At 38.3% G+C, this 18347-nt stretch overlaps 1 long non-coding RNA gene across 1 annotated transcript in view; it reads right to left on the minus strand.

Annotated features, from left to right (window-relative positions):
- The window catches only part of LOC308610034, a 36097-nt gene extending 22408 nt beyond the window's left edge, over window positions 1-13689 (minus strand). Inside the window, exon 1 of the long non-coding RNA XR_014014392.1 lies at window positions 13514-13689. This is a non-coding gene — a long non-coding RNA (uncharacterized lncRNA). The remainder of the gene's footprint in view (window positions 1-13513) is intronic.
- Between the last annotated feature and the right edge of the window lie 4658 nt (window positions 13690-18347).

The following is an 18347-nucleotide window of genomic DNA, read 5'->3' on the forward strand; positions in this document are numbered from 1 at the left end:
ATGTCACTTAATGCGAATGTAGCTCAACCTTCTGTTTTAGTACAGCTAATCTCACATTATTTTATTGGTGCTAAATATGTAAATCAGCAGCAAATTTTTGTACTTAACTTTTCTTTTGATGTGGACCACTTTTTAAAGTCTTTATTGAATTTGTTACAATACTCCTTCAGTTTTATGTTTTGGTATTTTGGCTGCGAGGCATGTGGGACCATAGCTCCCCGACTAGGGATTGAACACACACCCCCTGCATTGGAAGGCGAAGTCTTAACCACTGGACCGCCAGGGAAGTCCCTGTACTTAACTTTTAAAAATAATTAAAATAAGCTATTCAACACATTTTCCCTTAAAAAAAAAAACGCAATTCTTCTTAGGCTGGCCCTGGGCACATATGTGACTTTGCCATTTTTTCCATGGACTATTTTCTTATCTGTTCTACTGTGTCACATTTCTTCTACCTTCTCAAAAAGAAGCATTTAAAAATTCATCTATGCATTCATGCATTCATACATTTATTAAATAAATCTATTGAACACCTACATACGGCACAGAAAAAAAGGCAGAAAACTAATCTGGGTTGCACAGAAAGTAATGAACTCAGTGAAAATTTTTGGTGAAAACAGGTGTTAATCTACTGGAAATTAGGTTTCATTATGGGGACTCACAGACTCAAGGAAAATCAAGAGCTAAATAATAATAAAGTGATAAAAGCACTAGCCATTTACTGAGTGCCTGCTTGTACCTGACTCTGAAACTCTAAAATCATTACGGATGTTTTGAGGATTGTCTGATATGATTATAATGTCCATTTTACAGATGAAAATAACAAGGTTCAGAGACATTAGGTTACTTGCCTAAAGTGAAGTGGCCCAGAAACTACAGAACTGGAAATTGAACCTTAGACTTCATAATGCCAAAGTCTGTGCTTTTAATCACTGTGTGTGTGTGTGTGAGAGAGAGAGAGAGAGAGAGAGAGAGAGAGAGAGAGAGAATGTGTTTAATAGAGAACTTCTGAGAAATGGCAAGAAAACTGTCAGGTATCCATAAAACAATAATTTAGGAGCTTCTTACTATACAAGTAATTGTTAATCATATGGCTGGATTAAGCATCTCTCACTTTTGAACTAAGAAATGAAAAGCTTCCAGAAGTTGAGTCTAAATTTTACACTTACATAAGATACTTCATACAGAATGCTCAAGTATAATAACTAAAGAGCTCTGAAAATACTGGAAGCATTCATATTAGTATGGTTTCATATTGTGGATAATAGAGGATTTAAGAAATTGGCAGAGGCAACTGCAGACTCATTGGTTATCATTTCTGTGAATAACTGAATAAAATGCCAAAAATGAAAAAAGAATGGCTAGCAATTTTAGGTAGTTTGCTTAATCTCCATACTAGGAAAGACAGAGCAAAAAAAAAAAAAAAATTCTCGAAATTTTATTTTGAAAGCACCTACAAGTGTATATGGTCTTTTTAAACCAAATAACTTGGAATTATGAACTGTCAAATAAGTCTAATCTTCTCTGATGATAAAATTGCTGACTTTATTTGAAACTATGAAATGAAAAATGAAGTAATAATCAGAAATTCTTAAGAAAAGGAGTAGAAAAAACAAAATTATAAGAGTTATGTTAAAAAATATTTTGAAAGAAACATAAAATCCCCATTACTGGTACAGAGCTTTTAAAACCTTATTTTGGTTTTAAGTTTTAATAAATATTTATATGTTTACATAATTACTGTCATAAGGAAGACACAATTGTAGGTCAGCTTTCTTCATTCTTTCTTTATTAAGCATTATTCTATTTTGCTCCATCATCTTGTAATTATACTATAGTAACTGTGTAATTTTCTACTAAGTGGATATAATTTCCTAAACTGTTTTCCTACTGTTAACAAGTAAAGGTGTTTCTAATTTTTTGTTATTGCAAATGACATGACAATGAGCATCTTTATATAATAATTTTCTGGATTATAAAGTATTTATTGGCATAAGCATCTAGAATTAGAATTAATGTGTAAAAAGCTATTAACATTTTTATCTTGCTAGACATTGCCAAATTACTTGTGAAAAGATGGAACCAAATTATATTGCAAACATCTTTGCCAACAGAAGACATTATATAAAATTTTTCATTTTGCTAAATTAATAAGTTGGAAACCTATGTTCCATTTCTTTGAATTCTTTGATAACAGAGTGCTGCTGGAGGCTGGGAGGGCAGCCATGTCCATGAAGGCTCCCCAGAGTTGGAGCGGGGAAGTAGAAAAAGGTAAAAAAAATACTAATTGTATTTTCTCTCGATTGTTATCTCTCACTCTCTTCTGCCTCTGTGTAACTTATATCCAGGTAGCTGGAGAAAAATCATGTGGCAGGGCAAATTGGTATTCCAATAAATTAATAATCACCAGCTTCAAATGGATTTTCAAGACTGGAAATAGTGCTCTGACTTATAGTACGTTCTTTCTAATTCTCCTTAAGGACTATTTTCTGAGAAGCTTTACCTACCCTCCTCAAATGTTCCTCCATCCTCTCTACTTCCTTCATTCTGAGCCGGTGAGGTGCTTCATAACTCATTAAGAACACAGAAGTCAGTAAATAGTCCACTGCCAAATCCATTAATCCATTAGCATTTGCATTGATCTTTGTATTCCCTTTTACTACAGGAGTTAAAGTTAAAAGTCCATGTGCACTACAGATAGCATTTCATTTCCTCTCATCTTCTCAAGTACTTCACAGCACTGCATTTTCTACAGCCCATCTACTCCTTATGAATGATTCTTGCCAAAATTCAACCTCATTCTAGACTAGTAACTCCAACTTAAAATGTTAAAAACTATACGTGCAACATGAAAGCCTCCCTCCTCCCCTAATCCCTGCATATCTTCTTTAGCCAATTCATGTCTGAGCTTTTCAAAATTGTTATCTTCATATATTGTTTCCATTTCCTCACGTCCCATTTACTCTATAAGTTACATCCATCTGACTTCTCTCACCGTAATCTCTTTGCCCACTGTCCTGAAATTTTACTTATGGAGGTCACCAGCGATCTCCATGTCAGTATAGCCAACGAATAGTTTTTGTCCTATTTCTAGGCTTTTTCCTTCTTTAAAAAAGAAAAACAAAAACAAAAACCGTTTTTTTTTCTTCTATGCTTTTACACTCTCATCATCTTCTGTCTTGGTATATTTTACTGGCTTTCTGTGTTTAATCTGATTTCTAATATTCTATTAGTTTCCTTTATCTTGAGTGGAATAAACCAGTATATGAAGGATTATTCTCAACAGCTAGTTCTCATAATAACAGTACTAGGAGCAGCAGTCAATACTCTGTAATGCTTATCATGTGCCAGACACTATTCTAAGACACTGTTTAAATACATATATATAGACACACACAAATATATATGAGGTTTTCCTCCTCATAGGCCTATGAAATAAGCCTATTATTATACCCATGTTACAAATGAGAAAACTGAGGCAATGAGAGGCCAAGGTCCCATGATCAGTACATGGTGAAGCCCCGCCTGCGTTGATGCTGGAACTTTAGAGTAGACAGGATAAATAATGTCTCACAGATTGGCCTTAAAAGTGAGCAACATTCAATTAATGACTTGTTAAGTATCAGAAAAAAATGGAACATTTTAAATTGAATGGGAACTACTGAGTCATGTATCAGTAACTAAGAATGACTCTTATTGAATGAAATTATTTTTCATTATTCTTTTGAAAGAAGAATATTCTTGTGTAAGTGTTTCACAGTTGTTTTTTCATTCACATATTTATTCATTTATTGGACCCACATTTCCTACACACCTTCTATGTGCCAGTGTCTGCTGCCAGCTGTTTTGCAAAATCAGAAGAAAAGGAAAGGTAATTCCTTCTCACCATTGCCTCAGCCAGTATTTCTTCTGTAATTAAAATTGAAAGCTTTCCCCAACAGGTTCTCAGAGGCTCTCCCAGAGAAACAGATTTCTCTTTTCCTGTATAATTAAGCACAAATTGTAAGGTGCAGGGCTTGGCCATAGAGGGATGGATGGTCAGAGGTGTTCCGTGCAAGGCTGGGGGATGCTTTTGTGTTTGGTTAGCTGTTAGGAAATGCTAATTTCCTTTTCTCTTGCCATTAGGCACTAATTCCCTGCTGTGCCAGAATTTTTTTGCAGGCTGGGGCCAGAAAGGTGAAGGGAGCTGTACAGCACAAATGCCACAGAATCACCTGCACCAGGAAACTGCTGCTGGGCCAGGAAGGTGATTGTTCACCCAGCGTTTGTGCCAACAATGTACCTCACAACTCCTTTTCTTCTCGTCCTTGGGAGCAGGCCTAAGAGTAGGTACTAAATTCGGTCTCTGACTGTCTCAGGTCGCTAAGCGTGTACCCTACACACGAGGTTCCAATAGCAATTAAGCATCTAATCAAAATCTCCTAGCTCAGGTACAAAAGCCAAGGCTTAACTCTTTCCTGGGCTGCTGACTGCAAGGAGATCCGTGTTGCCTGCCCGTCAGAGCCACGTGGCTGCGTCCCCACATCTACTGCTCTGAAGGGGAGACAGCCCACAGCAAGCTCCCAAGCCCTACAGCACAGATACCCTGAAAGCTCGGGGAGGCCAATGTGTGTTCCTTCTGCTTCTCACAAACACAAGGCAAAACGGGCTGCACCCACATCACCCTAACACCTCTGCCTCTGCAGGTCTCATCCCAGAAACGCCCTTTCCTTTCAAAGAACCAGGTGGCCAGAACTGTGACCACAGATGACAATTTTTCTGCCATTTTATTTTAGCCCTATGCAAAGAGCCTCTAGCGTGGCCCTATGACTCTGTTCGCCTGGTGTTGACACCTTGTATGATCACCACCTCCCTCTGAGCATAGACAGGACCTGTGACTTTTTTCTAAACAGTTGAGTATGGCAAAGGTGAAGGGGTTTGGCAGATGTTATAAAGGTCCCAAGTCAAAAGGGTAAATCAAAAAGGAGATTATCCTGTGTGGCCTTAATCAGGTGAAAGCTCATAAAAGAGGCACCGGGCCTTCTACAGGCCAGAGACCCTCCTTGCTGGCTGAAGCAAGCAGCCACACCGAAGCAGCCCACAGGGAGGAACTGCATTGCCTCTAGGATCTGGGGTGGCCTCCAGTGACAATCAGCAAAAAGCTGGGGACCCCAGTCTTGGAACAACCAGGATATGAATTCTGCCAACGACCTGAATGAGCATGGAAGTGCATTCCCCCCCAGGCTGATGTCCACATGAAAATGTGGTCCACCCAACACGTTTATCAGAGCCTGGTGAGACCCCAAGCAGAGGACCCAGTGCCTGGACTCCGGACCCATAAAACCTGGGTTGTTTTAAGCCACTCATTTGTTACTCAGCAAACAGATAACTAATACAATTCCTAAGCATTCAGATCCTACATTTTTAAATGACTGGTGACTCAGTTGTATTGCAGCCATGGTCTTCATCATTAATATCTTCAAATCACCAGCCAATTAATATATTCCTTCTATGCATTGCCCCTTGGGTCCATGGTGCATATTTTTTGAGACCATTGAGCTCTTGAGATCTTCTGTCAATCATTTCTCATTTCTTCTCAACCTTGCCTTTTTAGTCACTGAGAGCCCATATTGCAAAGAAAGATCTTAAAGTGAGTAGAAAACTACATTAAACAAAAAGATAGGGATCCTATGCTTGACACACAAATATTACAAAAATATATTCTTTTTCTTTTAATCAAGCCTTCACATGCACAAAGAGAAAATCATATTTTATTCCTGCTTGTCTTAAGCCTCATGAAGCCTTCAGTTCATAAACTTCTAGAAAACTTTCAAAGTTCTCAACAAATATGTTTTGTAGTTCAGATCATTTTAGAAATCAACTGCCATATACCAATAGGATTTTTTCCCCATGGAGTTTGACAAGCTGAACCTATTTATATGGAAGAGCGGGCCAAGAAAGGCTAGGATACGTCTAAAGACTCCAAACGCCAGATATGAAGAATTATTATAAAGTGATACTTTATAGTATATTATAAAGTATGATGTTGGCACAATGATTTAAAAAATAATAAACCAACAGAATAAAAAGAGGTGCCCAACACAGGCCCATGCATGTATTGAAATCTGATATATGGAAGATGGGACATTACAAATCAGAGGGGAACAATGTTCTATATACTGAATGGTACCCCATGATAGGTTCCCAATATAGGGGTGGGGGATAAATAAAACGGAAGAAATCGTCATTTAGGAATTTAGTTAACTACCAAACAATGAAAAGAAAAAGAGGTAAAAAAAAGGTATAAGCCAGTATTTTTAAACTATAACACAGTAAACAGTTATATAAATCATGTTATTCATTGTGTTTTGCGATCATTTATCATTTTAAAACAATCTAGGGTTAAGAGAGGCTGACTGACCTTTTAAAATATATTAATTACTGCCTATGATTCAGCTCTTAAAAATATATGCTTAATTTGTGATTGAGAAAGGGGATTCATTTTAAAAAAATAGCTTTAACATGCCTTTGGCCTAACAAAAGCCAAACATGGGATGTATTTCAAAATCATAGGATTATGAAGATTGGACGCGAGCATGATGAAACAAGATTGGTCATGAATTGATAAGTACTAAAGCAAAATAATGGGCATCTAGGGATTTATTATGTATGTGTGTGTTTGACATTTTCCATAACTAAGAAAGTATTTTAAAAAAGGAAAGAAAAAGAGTGTTTGGTAAAGCATCTCAAGTAAGAAAGTTAAACAATAAGTCCCCTACATACAAATGAGTTCCATTCCGAGAACGCGTTCCTTAAGTCCAAATTGTTTGCAAATCCAACAAAGTTAGCCTAGGTACCCAACTAACAACTCGGCTATATAGTACGGGACTGAAATAGGTTTATAATACTTTTCACACAAATAATACATACAAAACAAACAGAAAAAATAAAGAAAACATTTTTAATCTTACAGTACAGTACTCTGAAAAGTACAGTAGTACCAGCTACTTTACCTATGCTTTTACGCTTGCTTCTGGACAGCCTGGGCTTGAAATAAAGATACTGTACTACTGTCCTCTATACAGTTCTGTAAACTACACAAAAGCTCAACCACTCGTAGATGCATGCACGTGACAATTTACCCCAGACACTTGAACTTACGTGATTGGACATGCGAATGCATGTTTGCATCTTTGAAAGTTCACAACTTGAAGGTCTGTATGTAGGGGACTTACTGTACAGAACTTGTGTGCTATTATTTTAAGAAAACACACATGTATATATGTGCATATATATGTGTATATATAGGCATAATAAAATGTGCATAAAAAGTTATGTTATATATATACACACACACACACACACACATATATATATGCATATATACATAATTAACATAACTTTTGGGGGCAGGCAAGTCTACATTCTTACACAGTCATGTTACAGGTGAGGATCCTGATCTCTCCTGGGTGGTTATCTTCTGTTTGCCCTCCCAGGTCCCCTCTCCACCCTTCTCTGGTGAACTGGAAGGGTGAGGTTGACAGGATCCCAGCCCCTGAGACTTCTAGCTGGGTCTGGGCCATGGAGAGCATCAGAGAGATGTGAGGGAGGGAGGGAGGAGGAAAGTGAAGGCAGGGGATTTGTTTCCCTGGCTTTCTCCCTGCTAGATAGCCTCCAAGTGGGCTAACTATGACCTTTTACTGAAGGTTACTGTACCTCTCAAGAAGACCAATTCTCCAGGGGTCCTTTTTCTGCTGGGGTCCTGAAACTGATCCCTCTCTTCTTCCCTTTGGACATAGAGATTGTCTCAGCTCAGCTGCTCCTAGCCCCAGATTCCTGCACAATCCCTCCTATGGGGCTGTACTCACACCCTTGTAACAGTTTTGTGTGCCATCTGTTATCTATTAGGACCCTAATTACCACCCTCTTCATTAAACAATAGATGGTACACAGTTATTATAAATAGAGATGGGGAGATTATTATTCTCTACATTTGCAAATCTTTCCAGTATTGCAGTTATGTCCTAGGTGATTCCCAAACTGGACACAGCAGACATAGGAATAAAGGAAAAGAGAGATGTGCAATTGGGGGTTATCAGCTAGATACTTACTGGTCCACAAACCAGTTCCTTTTGCTAATAGACATGGAGGCAACTGAGAAGACAGTCCTTTCTCTGAAAAGCCCCAATTGTGAGAGCAATTCAGCTCTTCTAACTTTCCCTATATCTGAACCTAGACTCAGTGCTATAGGACTATTAGAGCACATCAAATATTGCACTATAGTTACCTGGATACATGTATTTATCTCCTCCAGTAGGCTGTGAGCAATTCAAGGAAAAGAGTCCGTCTCATTCAACTTTATATCCTTGCCATCTAGCACAGTGTCTGGCATATAACAGACACAGTAAATGTTAATTGAATGAATAAATGCCTGCTTGAATAAATGAATGCCAGTGGGGCCAGTGTGTTCCATAGCAGGGCTCTAAACAGAGGCTCTTCTCACCTTCCAGTCGCCATCTGGCTTCCAAAAGCAGCACCAAATCCAAATGTGACCTTGGTACCATGGAATAAAGAATCTTTCTCATCTGAATCACGCTGGCTACATCTGCCTGGCTACAGTCAACATAAGGTCTTGAGGCTGAGACACACCTTCATTTGTTAAAAGGGGGAGGGGAGCAGATGGCAAATGAAGGTACTAAAGCTCATTAATTCCTAATGGAGTTGTCCTCCTGGATGTAATTAGAACAACAAGAAGAGCCAAAGGAGGAGGGTTTGGGAAATAAAGTAGGCAGCTGGAAGAGGTTTATGAACGGTATAAACCCTCAGGGAGCTTTCCATTAGAGAGAATAATAATGTCCACACTTCACAATGGCATAGTTCTCCTCAACCAGCAAAACACATCTGCATACATTATTTCAATAGCGTCTCAGGAAATGATTGTAAGACACAGAGGAGAGTTTTATTGTTCCAATTGTGTAAATTTAAAAAGTTAAACTTCTCCTCAGAGAAGTTAAGCCACCTGCCCTGAGTAACATGGCTAGAAAGTTATAGAATAAGGATGGATTTCAAACATTCTGACACTGAATTTGGTCTCCATCCATTCCATGTCTATAAATGGAGAGAGTGACCTTCAGACCAATTCTAAAAAGCATGTGACACTCCACCCAGCCCAGATATTCCACAGCATGCTCTTTTCTTCCATGCCCACTACCAATCACTTAAAGACAACCAGTTGCCTTCTATTTTTGATTGGCAAGTGGGACACAGAAGTTCTTATGAGCCTAGAGTTTTTATTTCTTTATGTCCCCATGGAAGACCTCAAGCCAAGAGAGAAGGGAACTCTTCCTATTAGACCTGGTTAACTGACTCCATTTCTTCCCACTGTTCCCAACACAAAATAAATTTATTCAAATATGTAGTTGCATTGAAATTGAGAATTACATATTGTACTTTGATCTTATAGGAAGTGTGCAGCATAAATCTGAGATATCAGCATTAAATGCAGAGACTTTATAACTAAGGGCTTGCTAGTAAGCCTGGGTTTTCATACTCAGGTCAGTCTACCCAAGAAGAAGTACGTTACTTGAAAATTGACTCTTTGCATTAAAATAAACTTGCCCCTTAAAGTCTTCTTCTTCCTCTCTCAAAGACACACAGCTGACTTAGTTCAGAAGCAAGCTGAAAAGAGTAAGGAAGATGTTCTATTTAACCAGCATCAATTGCTTATAACTCTCCTGTTCTCAGCATCTTTTCCCCCCAAGGAAGCATTCAGCCAACATTTTTATTGGACTGATGCCCAGATTGCTCCATTAATTCATGCAACTACCTTTGTTGGAGTGCTCCAGGCATTATTACTCATGAATCCTACAGAGCACAAATATATCTCTAGAAATACTGTCATTTGTATTACATATGACCTTAAAGCATCTTCATAAATTATACCTTCAAAGCAAACTAGAGAGCACTGAAGTCTTTTGCTATGTTAGTCATCTTAGTTTCACTAGACCCATTGTCTTTTCTTTACATATGCAATGTGACTAAATTGGTTTTACTGATCTGGGTCCTTCAGATTCATCAACTTTATCTTAAAGTGTATAAGATATATGATCTTTAAATCAGTAATGGTATCTTTCTGCTCTGTGGGTTTCATTGGTTCAAACTTATCTTCCAATTATGTCTTCCTGAGACGTATTCTAGCTATGATGGGGGCTTCTAGGCTGTGGTTTGTTTCTGGTACTGTATCTATTAAGTAATCAAACCAGAAAAACAACAAAAATTGTGCTTTGGCTTCATATACATTAGACCATTTAACATGAAACCTGTCCATTTTCAGAGATTTGGGCAACAAATATAGTCACTTAATTATTAGTTACCTTATCCTAAACAATTGTCAGTAGCCCACCATGGTAATAAGAAAGTTCTTTCTCAAAATAATTACCATTTGATTTCCAATTGCTTATAAAAGGAGCACTGTTTTCTACCCCAAATTTCCATGAAATCTTTTAATATATATTCTTGTTTCATATTAGGAGTTTAAATGAATAAGGCATTATTCACATAAAAGAAATAAGTACTTTGATCTACTACATTATTTTCAAAAGGAAAGTAGAACCACAATGTATGATGATATCCTGAACATGATCTGGGACACAAAAAAATCAGTATTATCTGTGAAACCCTGAGCAAAATTTCTCTCCTTTGCGGACAGAAAGCAACAATGTCATTCAGCTATTTACATATGGCCCAGATACTAATGAGGAACTGTTTCCTGCTTTCTGTGAAGGAAAAGTGAACTATGAATAAATATCACTGGGGTCATTATCACCTGCACACACAGGTAACTGGTGGCTTGCAACAAAAGAGTGTCAGAAGCAAAATGGATCTGTAGCAGGAAAATCTGTCTTAAGGCATGATTGGGGGTAAAAGACTAACTGTGGATAAATATTTGTGGTGCCTGGCAAAGCTCTCCAAGTTCCAAGATGACGAAAGACCTTTCACACATATATGGAACTTTCCATGAGAGTTCTAGAGCCTTTCAACCTCAGAATATATCTGGCCTATCCTCTTTTCAAAAGGTAAACTGACAGGATCTTGGAGAAATGGGAGTTGAACCTGCTCTTAGAGATCTTCAGAGAAGAGGAATTTCAGCTTCCTGGCTTAACTATGTTGCTTCTATCTAGTTTATTTTACATGGCACACTTATCATGCTTAAAAATCAGCCCAAGTCCACCTGTTACTTTTTTTTAGCAGCATTCACTCATTTATTCAATAATTATATACTGAGCACCTCTTATAGTCCAGGCACAACTTTACTAGCTGGGATTCAAGAGAGAACAAAAGAGACCATAATTCTTCCTCTTGTCGTCTTTATTATTCTAGCAATAAACTGTTCAATTCCCAGTAACATCCTTATTTCTTGTATGAAATTGGGTCAACTTCTTTGACCAAAGCTAGTTTTGTTAGAATTTAATTCCTTTAACAAAAAATTCAGCGACATGAAAACCAACATTACTTTTGTACTCACAATTTGACAGCATTTGGGGCTGGTTCTTTTTTATTATTTGTCATTCTCATGTTTCCTAGAGGTGTACCCTGAACTGAAGAACAGTTTCCCTCCATCCTGGAAGGATACCAGTTCAACCGCATACACATCCCTGAGGGACACAGGCGGAATGTGAAGAAAGAGGGGGCCTAGCCAGCCATATGGCCCATTCAACATTGGGGAAAAATGGAATTGCTTTTACATCAAGTTTCCTAGGGCGGATATAGGGAAAGCTTGTACAGAATTACTACTCCAGCTAATCTGTAGCTCTTGCTACTACTACCATTGTCCTTTGACCTCACATACATTAGAATACTTGGTCCTCACAGCAACTCCATGAGGAACAGATGAGAAAACAGGCTGGCAAAGGTAAGTGACTTGTCTACAATTAACAGCTCTGACAAATGGCGGTGCTGAAATTCAAACTTATTTCAGGGGTCCGTCTCATGAAAAACCTATGATGTTAGTTATCTAATAAAACCATAGAAAGGGAGGAAAACCTAGGCAGAACACTCTATGACATAAATCACAGCAAGAACCTTTCTGACCCACCTCCTAGACAAATGGAAATAAAAACTAAAATAAACAAATGAGACCTAATGAAACTTAAAAGCTTTTGCACAGCAAAGGAAACCATAAACAAGATGAAAAGACAACCCTCAGAATGGGAGAAAATATTTGCAAATATTTGAAGCAACTGACAAAGGATTAATCTCCAAAGTTTACAAGCAGCTCATGCAGCTCAATATCAAAAAAACAACCCCATCCAAAAATGAGAAGACCTAAATAGACATTTCTCCAAAGAAGATATACAGATTGCCAACAAACACATGAAAGGATGCTCAACATCACTAATCATTAGAGAAATGCAAATCCAAACTACAATGACGTATCACCTCACACCAGTCAGAGGGGCCATCATCAAACAATCTAGAAACAAGAAATGCTGGAGAGGGTGTGGAGAAAAGGGAATCTTCTTGCACTGTTGGTGGGAATGTAAATTGATACAGCCACTATGGAGAACAGTATGGAGATTCCTTAAAAAACGAAAAATAGAACTACCATATGGCCCAGCAATCCCACTACTGGGCATATACCCTGAGAAAACCATAATTCAAAAAGAGTCATGTACCACAATGTTCATTGCAGCTCTATTTACAATAGCCAGGACATGGAAGTGACCTAAGTGTCCATCGACAGATGAGTGGATAAAGAAGATGTGGCACATATATACAATGGAATATTACTCAGCCATAAAAAGAAACGAAATTGAGTTATTTGTAGTGAGGTGGATGGACCTAGAGTCTGTCATACAGAGTGAAGTAAGTCAGAAAGAGAAAAACAAATACCATATGCTAACACATATATATGGAATCTAAAAAAAAAAAAAAGGGTTGTGAAGAACCTAGGAACAGGACAGGAATAAAGACACAGACGTAGAGAATGGACTTGAGGACACAGGGAGGGAGAAGGGTAAGCTGGGTGAAGTGAGAGTGTGGCATGGACATATATACACTATCAAATGTCAAATAGATAGCTAGTGGGAAGCAGCCGCATAGCACAGGGAGATCAGCTCAGTGCTTTGTGACCACCTAGAGGGGTGGGGAAGGGAGGGTGGGAGGGAGACGCAAGAGGGAGGAGATATGGGGATATATGTGTACGTATAGCTGATTCACTTTGTTATAGAGCAGAAACTAGCACACCACTGTGAAGCAATTATACTCCAATAAAGTTGTTAAAAAAAACATAGAAACGAATTAAACTTTAACCATCATTATTTCATCCTATAGAATGACATAACCCAAGAGAAAAAGATAGAGGTGTTGAATATCACTCATGCATTTTCAGTTCCTTCTGTGAATCTTAGCTACTGTAATAAAAGCATTGTTTTGAGCATTGTTTTATATGCATCCTCATATAAGACCACACATGCCTGTATCGATTAAAATTTAAAAGAAACAAATATTAACTGCAGATATCTAGTTCACTTACCTTGAACAAAGTAGCTTCAGGTGCTTCCACTTTTGAAGCTGGATAAATATCAGACAGGAACGAAGTTCACTTTAGTTTGGTCCAGGAAGAAAAAAGATTCACAGCTCTGAGAATAAAGAAAGAATCAGACCTTGTCAGGGCATTTGGTTCTAATTAACTAGTGACAAAATGGTTCTACACTGCAACTATGTAAAAGTGGCTGAGTTATTTGAGCTAGGAAAGGTCAAAAACAATGATTATGATCAAGATGTTATTATTGCATATACTTTTGATTATTGGGAGTGAATCTTCCTCTCTCTTTTCCTCATTAAAATTTTATGGTTTATCAATTTAAAGTTAAGTGAACAAGATAATTTAACATTATTTTGATAATGGAGCATATTCCTTGTAAAACATAAATCCCTGGAGGCTTTCTCAATTCCCCTTCTTCTATCCCCACAAAGCTGCCTCTGTCTAGTATTGAGCCATGGCTTTGCTCAAGAAAGCAAAACAAAACACAGATTATCTAGTGGTAGCAATCTGAATGAAGACCTGGCCCAGAGGACAAAAAATGTGATTTAACATAAAATAGGATGTCATGATCTAAACTACTCATTTGGCATTTACCATAAATCCCTGAGTACCATTAGTTGTCTTTTCAGATAAATTCAATAAAAATTTATCGACTATTTTCCATGTACAAGCACTTTGCTAGATATTAAGAAAAAGGAGGTGAATAGAAGACCAGGCTCTCTTCTCTGCAATCTATCTTTGAAGAAAGGAATATATGCAAACAATCCTGAATAATTTCAGGGATAGAGAGAAAAAATAGCATACTTTTGAAGAGTAATGCGAACTTGATATGATTCTATTTTATTCTTTCTGATCTATTGTAAACCCTTGGAAACCAGAAATTTGTATTTTTCAGAATCTTTGCACATGTGAGTATTTTAATCAGTAGTCCTTTTTAGTGAAGGACAGAAATTGTGTATGTTCTAAGGTACACGTGTAGCCTGATATCAGCTTCAGACACAGTTGGATCGGGCTTTTTTGTTTTTTGTTTTTTTGCTACGCGGGCCTCTCACTGTTGTGGCCTCTCCCGTTGCGGAGCACAGGCTCCGGACGCACGGGCTCAGCGGCCATGGCTCACGGGCCCAGCCGCTCCGCGGCATGTGGAATCCTCCCAGACCGGGGCACGAACCCATGTCCCCTGCATCGGCAGGCAGACTCTCAACCACTGCGCCACCAGGGAAGCCCGGATCAGGCTTTTTAAAGGGACATAAGAATTTCTTTCTCCATTCCTTGGGTCTGGTTTTCTCTATATTGGCTTCCTTCTTCAAAGATCCTCTAATAGTGGGATTAAAGATAGCCCCAGAAATACTGCACCTGGTTAGTAACCCTGGGAGAAAGACAGCTTCTCTTCCCAACAGTTTTAGTCCAAAGTCATGGAATTCATTCCTAATGGACTGTTTCATGTCGTGTGCCCATCACCACACAATTCACTGGGGCCAGAGAAATGGACTACACTGATTGGCCAGTCTGAGTCATGTGCCCACTGCTGGAGCTCTGCTGCTTCCAAAGCACATGACTGAGAGATGTAGGGAGAGACGCCCCAAAGGGAAACCTAAATGTAGTTACCATAGGAAAGGCAATGTCTCCTGGGCAAGATAAATATCATGTGCCACCACAAAAAGAACTCAGCAAATATTTGTTAATTGATGTATTGATTAGTAAGTCTGGGATAAGTGAAATGATGACAAATACAATGTGTGAAGGGAAACACAGCCAAGATCAATTGTGAAATGGAGCTACAGAGGTGGGCAGTATCCTACGAGGCCTCTTGGAAACAAATCAACAAAAAGGAGCTGACCTTGACTGTTTGCACTGTTTGAGAAGAATTAACTGAGTCTATAATCAGTAAACAATCCTGAGGGCTTGGTAAGGTGAGTTCTGCCTTCTGTGATATGAAAATTGTGTCATAGGTATCAGAAGGTGAACATGGCTAACTGTCTGTGATTGCCACAAAACAAGAAAAATAAAATGAAATAGAAATCTTAAATCAGTCCTTGAATCACAACAGATACAATTATGAAAACCAGACTATATATTAATCAGATTTTCATGTATTACTTTAAAAGACTTCCCTAAAAAGCCATGAGGAAAAGGGACCTCTTATTTGAACTATGGAATGATCTGAATTGGCAACAATATACCAGTGCTTCAAAAGAAAGTCAATTAGTCCTATAAAAACAGTGTCTAGGGCTTCCCTGGTGGCGCAGTGGTTGGGAGTCCGCCTGCCGGTGCAGGGGACACGGGTTCGTGTCCCGGTCCGGGAAGATCCCACATGCCGCGGAGCGACTGGGCCCGTGAGCCATGGCCGCTGAACTTGCGCGTCCGGAGCCTGTGCTCCGCAACGGGAGAGGCCACAACAGTGAGAGGCCCGCATACTGCAAAAAAAAAAAAAGAAAAAGAAAGAAAACAGTGTCTATAAAATATGTGTAACCTTTGATAATTCATTATATTTGCAAGGCAGAGGAACCTTTAAAAATGCATCATTTTTTTCCTAAATGACTTAATTTTCATTATTAGACTACTTTAAACAAATTTTAATGAATGCATTAAAAGCTTTGAGTAGTTCTTACTTTAACCAACCAGCAACTAGAACAAGTTTCAAGAAGACTTCAAGTCCAGCCACATGCCTCCAAGAAAAGCTACACCTACAGTATCACAGACATATGGCCTCATGTGTCCATCTTGGCATGTCAGAATTCATGTCACTTGCCCAACTCCTTGCAAAAGTCCGTTTTTACATGGTAATGATTCATTTAAGATCATTAGAAAGCCATAAGTTTTCACTTATTCATTCAGAAGCAATTTTTAGTTCCTACAAGCACTGTGCTAGGAAATAGGATACAAAAATGAATATGTCTCTTGCTCCTAAGGAACTCACAGACTGAAGACACCCAGGGGAGCCAAAATGTTCCATACAATCTCATGAGCATGGGGACAGGGGGACATGCAAGGTAAGAGGGGCTACAAACCTTATCTGTACCTGATCACACTATTTTAAAAGTTGGCCATTCCGAACTAATTCGGAGTACGTTATCTCCAAAAGTTTATATGTTCCTAATTTCTCCATCATTTCCACTCTTAGGCATTCCCTAATTGTACCAAAGGTAGAGTGTGTTTTATATGAAAAAAACTGCTACAGGGCAATCATTGACAGCGATGTACTAATATAATACCCGACCAGAGAAAGCACGCTTTGCCATGATAAATTGTTCAAACTATGAGGAGCAGTAGGGCTGAAATGAATCTAGTCGTGAACAAAAAAAAAAAGATTGAATGGAAACAATTTGTATAAAAGGATACACTTGATATTTTCACTCTAGACATACAGATTAAGAGGCTGTCTATCAAGGTAAATCACTTTGCAATTTGAGACTGATTTTCTCCACCCTCAAGAAATGATTTGCAGGTATTTGTGGCTTTTCGTTTTGGTTTGACTATTATTTCATATTTTACTTGTAATTCTTCTTATGGAACACTAAGAACATTTATTTGTTCTTCGGTCAGGTTTATTGAGGTATAATTTACAGCCAGTAAAATTCACCCTTTCTAGCATACAGTTCTAAGAGTTTTGACAAATGGATATAGTCTTACAACCTCCACCATAATGAAGATAGAGAAAAGTTCCAGCATCCTGAAAATTTTTCCCTGCCCCTTGGAAGTCAACCTGTAGCCCCCTGACAATCACTAATAAGTTTTCTGTCCCCATAGTTTGACTTTGTCCAGAAAGTCATATAAATGTAATCAACAAGTATGTAACATTTTGAGTTTGGCTTCTTTCACTTAGCACAAGGTAAGTGAGATTATCCGTGTTGTGTGTGTCAGGAAATGTGGACTGGCATATTGTCCTTTAGAGTTTCCCTTATTTTTCCAAAGCCAAAGTCAATATGCAAAGCCTGGATCTCTTGCCATTTAGTTTGTCCATGGTTAGGAAGAAACCGAGTTTTTACTATGGCTGTTTGTTTTCAGCAGAGCAGGGAAAGAAGAAACACTCTCAGGGAATAATCATAATCTGTGGTTATTATAGGCACTAAGTCATATGTTTGTAAGACCCAAACTTTTGTTAGTCAAATGACTGGGCACTAAAATTAATTCGGAGACTCAAGGCAGAGTTTAAGTGTGGTTTTCCTTATCTTTTCATTATTGCAATAGCAACGGAATACATATTTGTGACTTAATGGTACAACACATTAGTTTTCTTATCTGACCCACCTTTAACAAAGTGGAATTACTGTAGAGGCAAAGGAATCAAGAAGGTAAATCTCTTACCAGGAGTAGGAGAGAACGGATAGAGGCCCCTGTGACCTAAACCTTAGTCATTCGAGTGCCACCTTCATAATTGTGCCTCTACCCACACGTTACCCATATCATTATTTATTTAACAATTATATGGGTCACAGTTTTACGTAGATAAATTTATTTTCAACAGGACATTCTTATTCCTTACTCTTTTAAATGGAAATCCCTTGCCATAAATAAAACTACGAAAAATATCCAACAGTATAAAACTCTACCTATATGAGTCAATGTACCTCCCCCAATCATCCTGAGTTCTTGAGTATCACTGGTGGAGCCCATGTACACACCCACACATGCTTTTGGAAACACAGCAACGAGAGTAGCTGTCCCATGCTTTAAATGCTTTCTCCTTGACCATATATTCTGTGCACACCAAGGCAAAGAGTCTGCTCAGAGATAAAGCATTAAAACCTGTTTAAAATAACAAAGTACGATATGTCTTTCTACCTATGTCAGGCATTGGAAGCCTGCAACTTATTTGCCAAAC

This window comes from Mesoplodon bidens, assembly GCF_964165515.1.
Source record: "Mesoplodon bidens genome assembly, contig: HAP1_SCAFFOLD_81, whole genome shotgun sequence".
NCBI lineage: Eukaryota > Metazoa > Chordata > Mammalia > Artiodactyla > Ziphiidae > Mesoplodon > Mesoplodon bidens.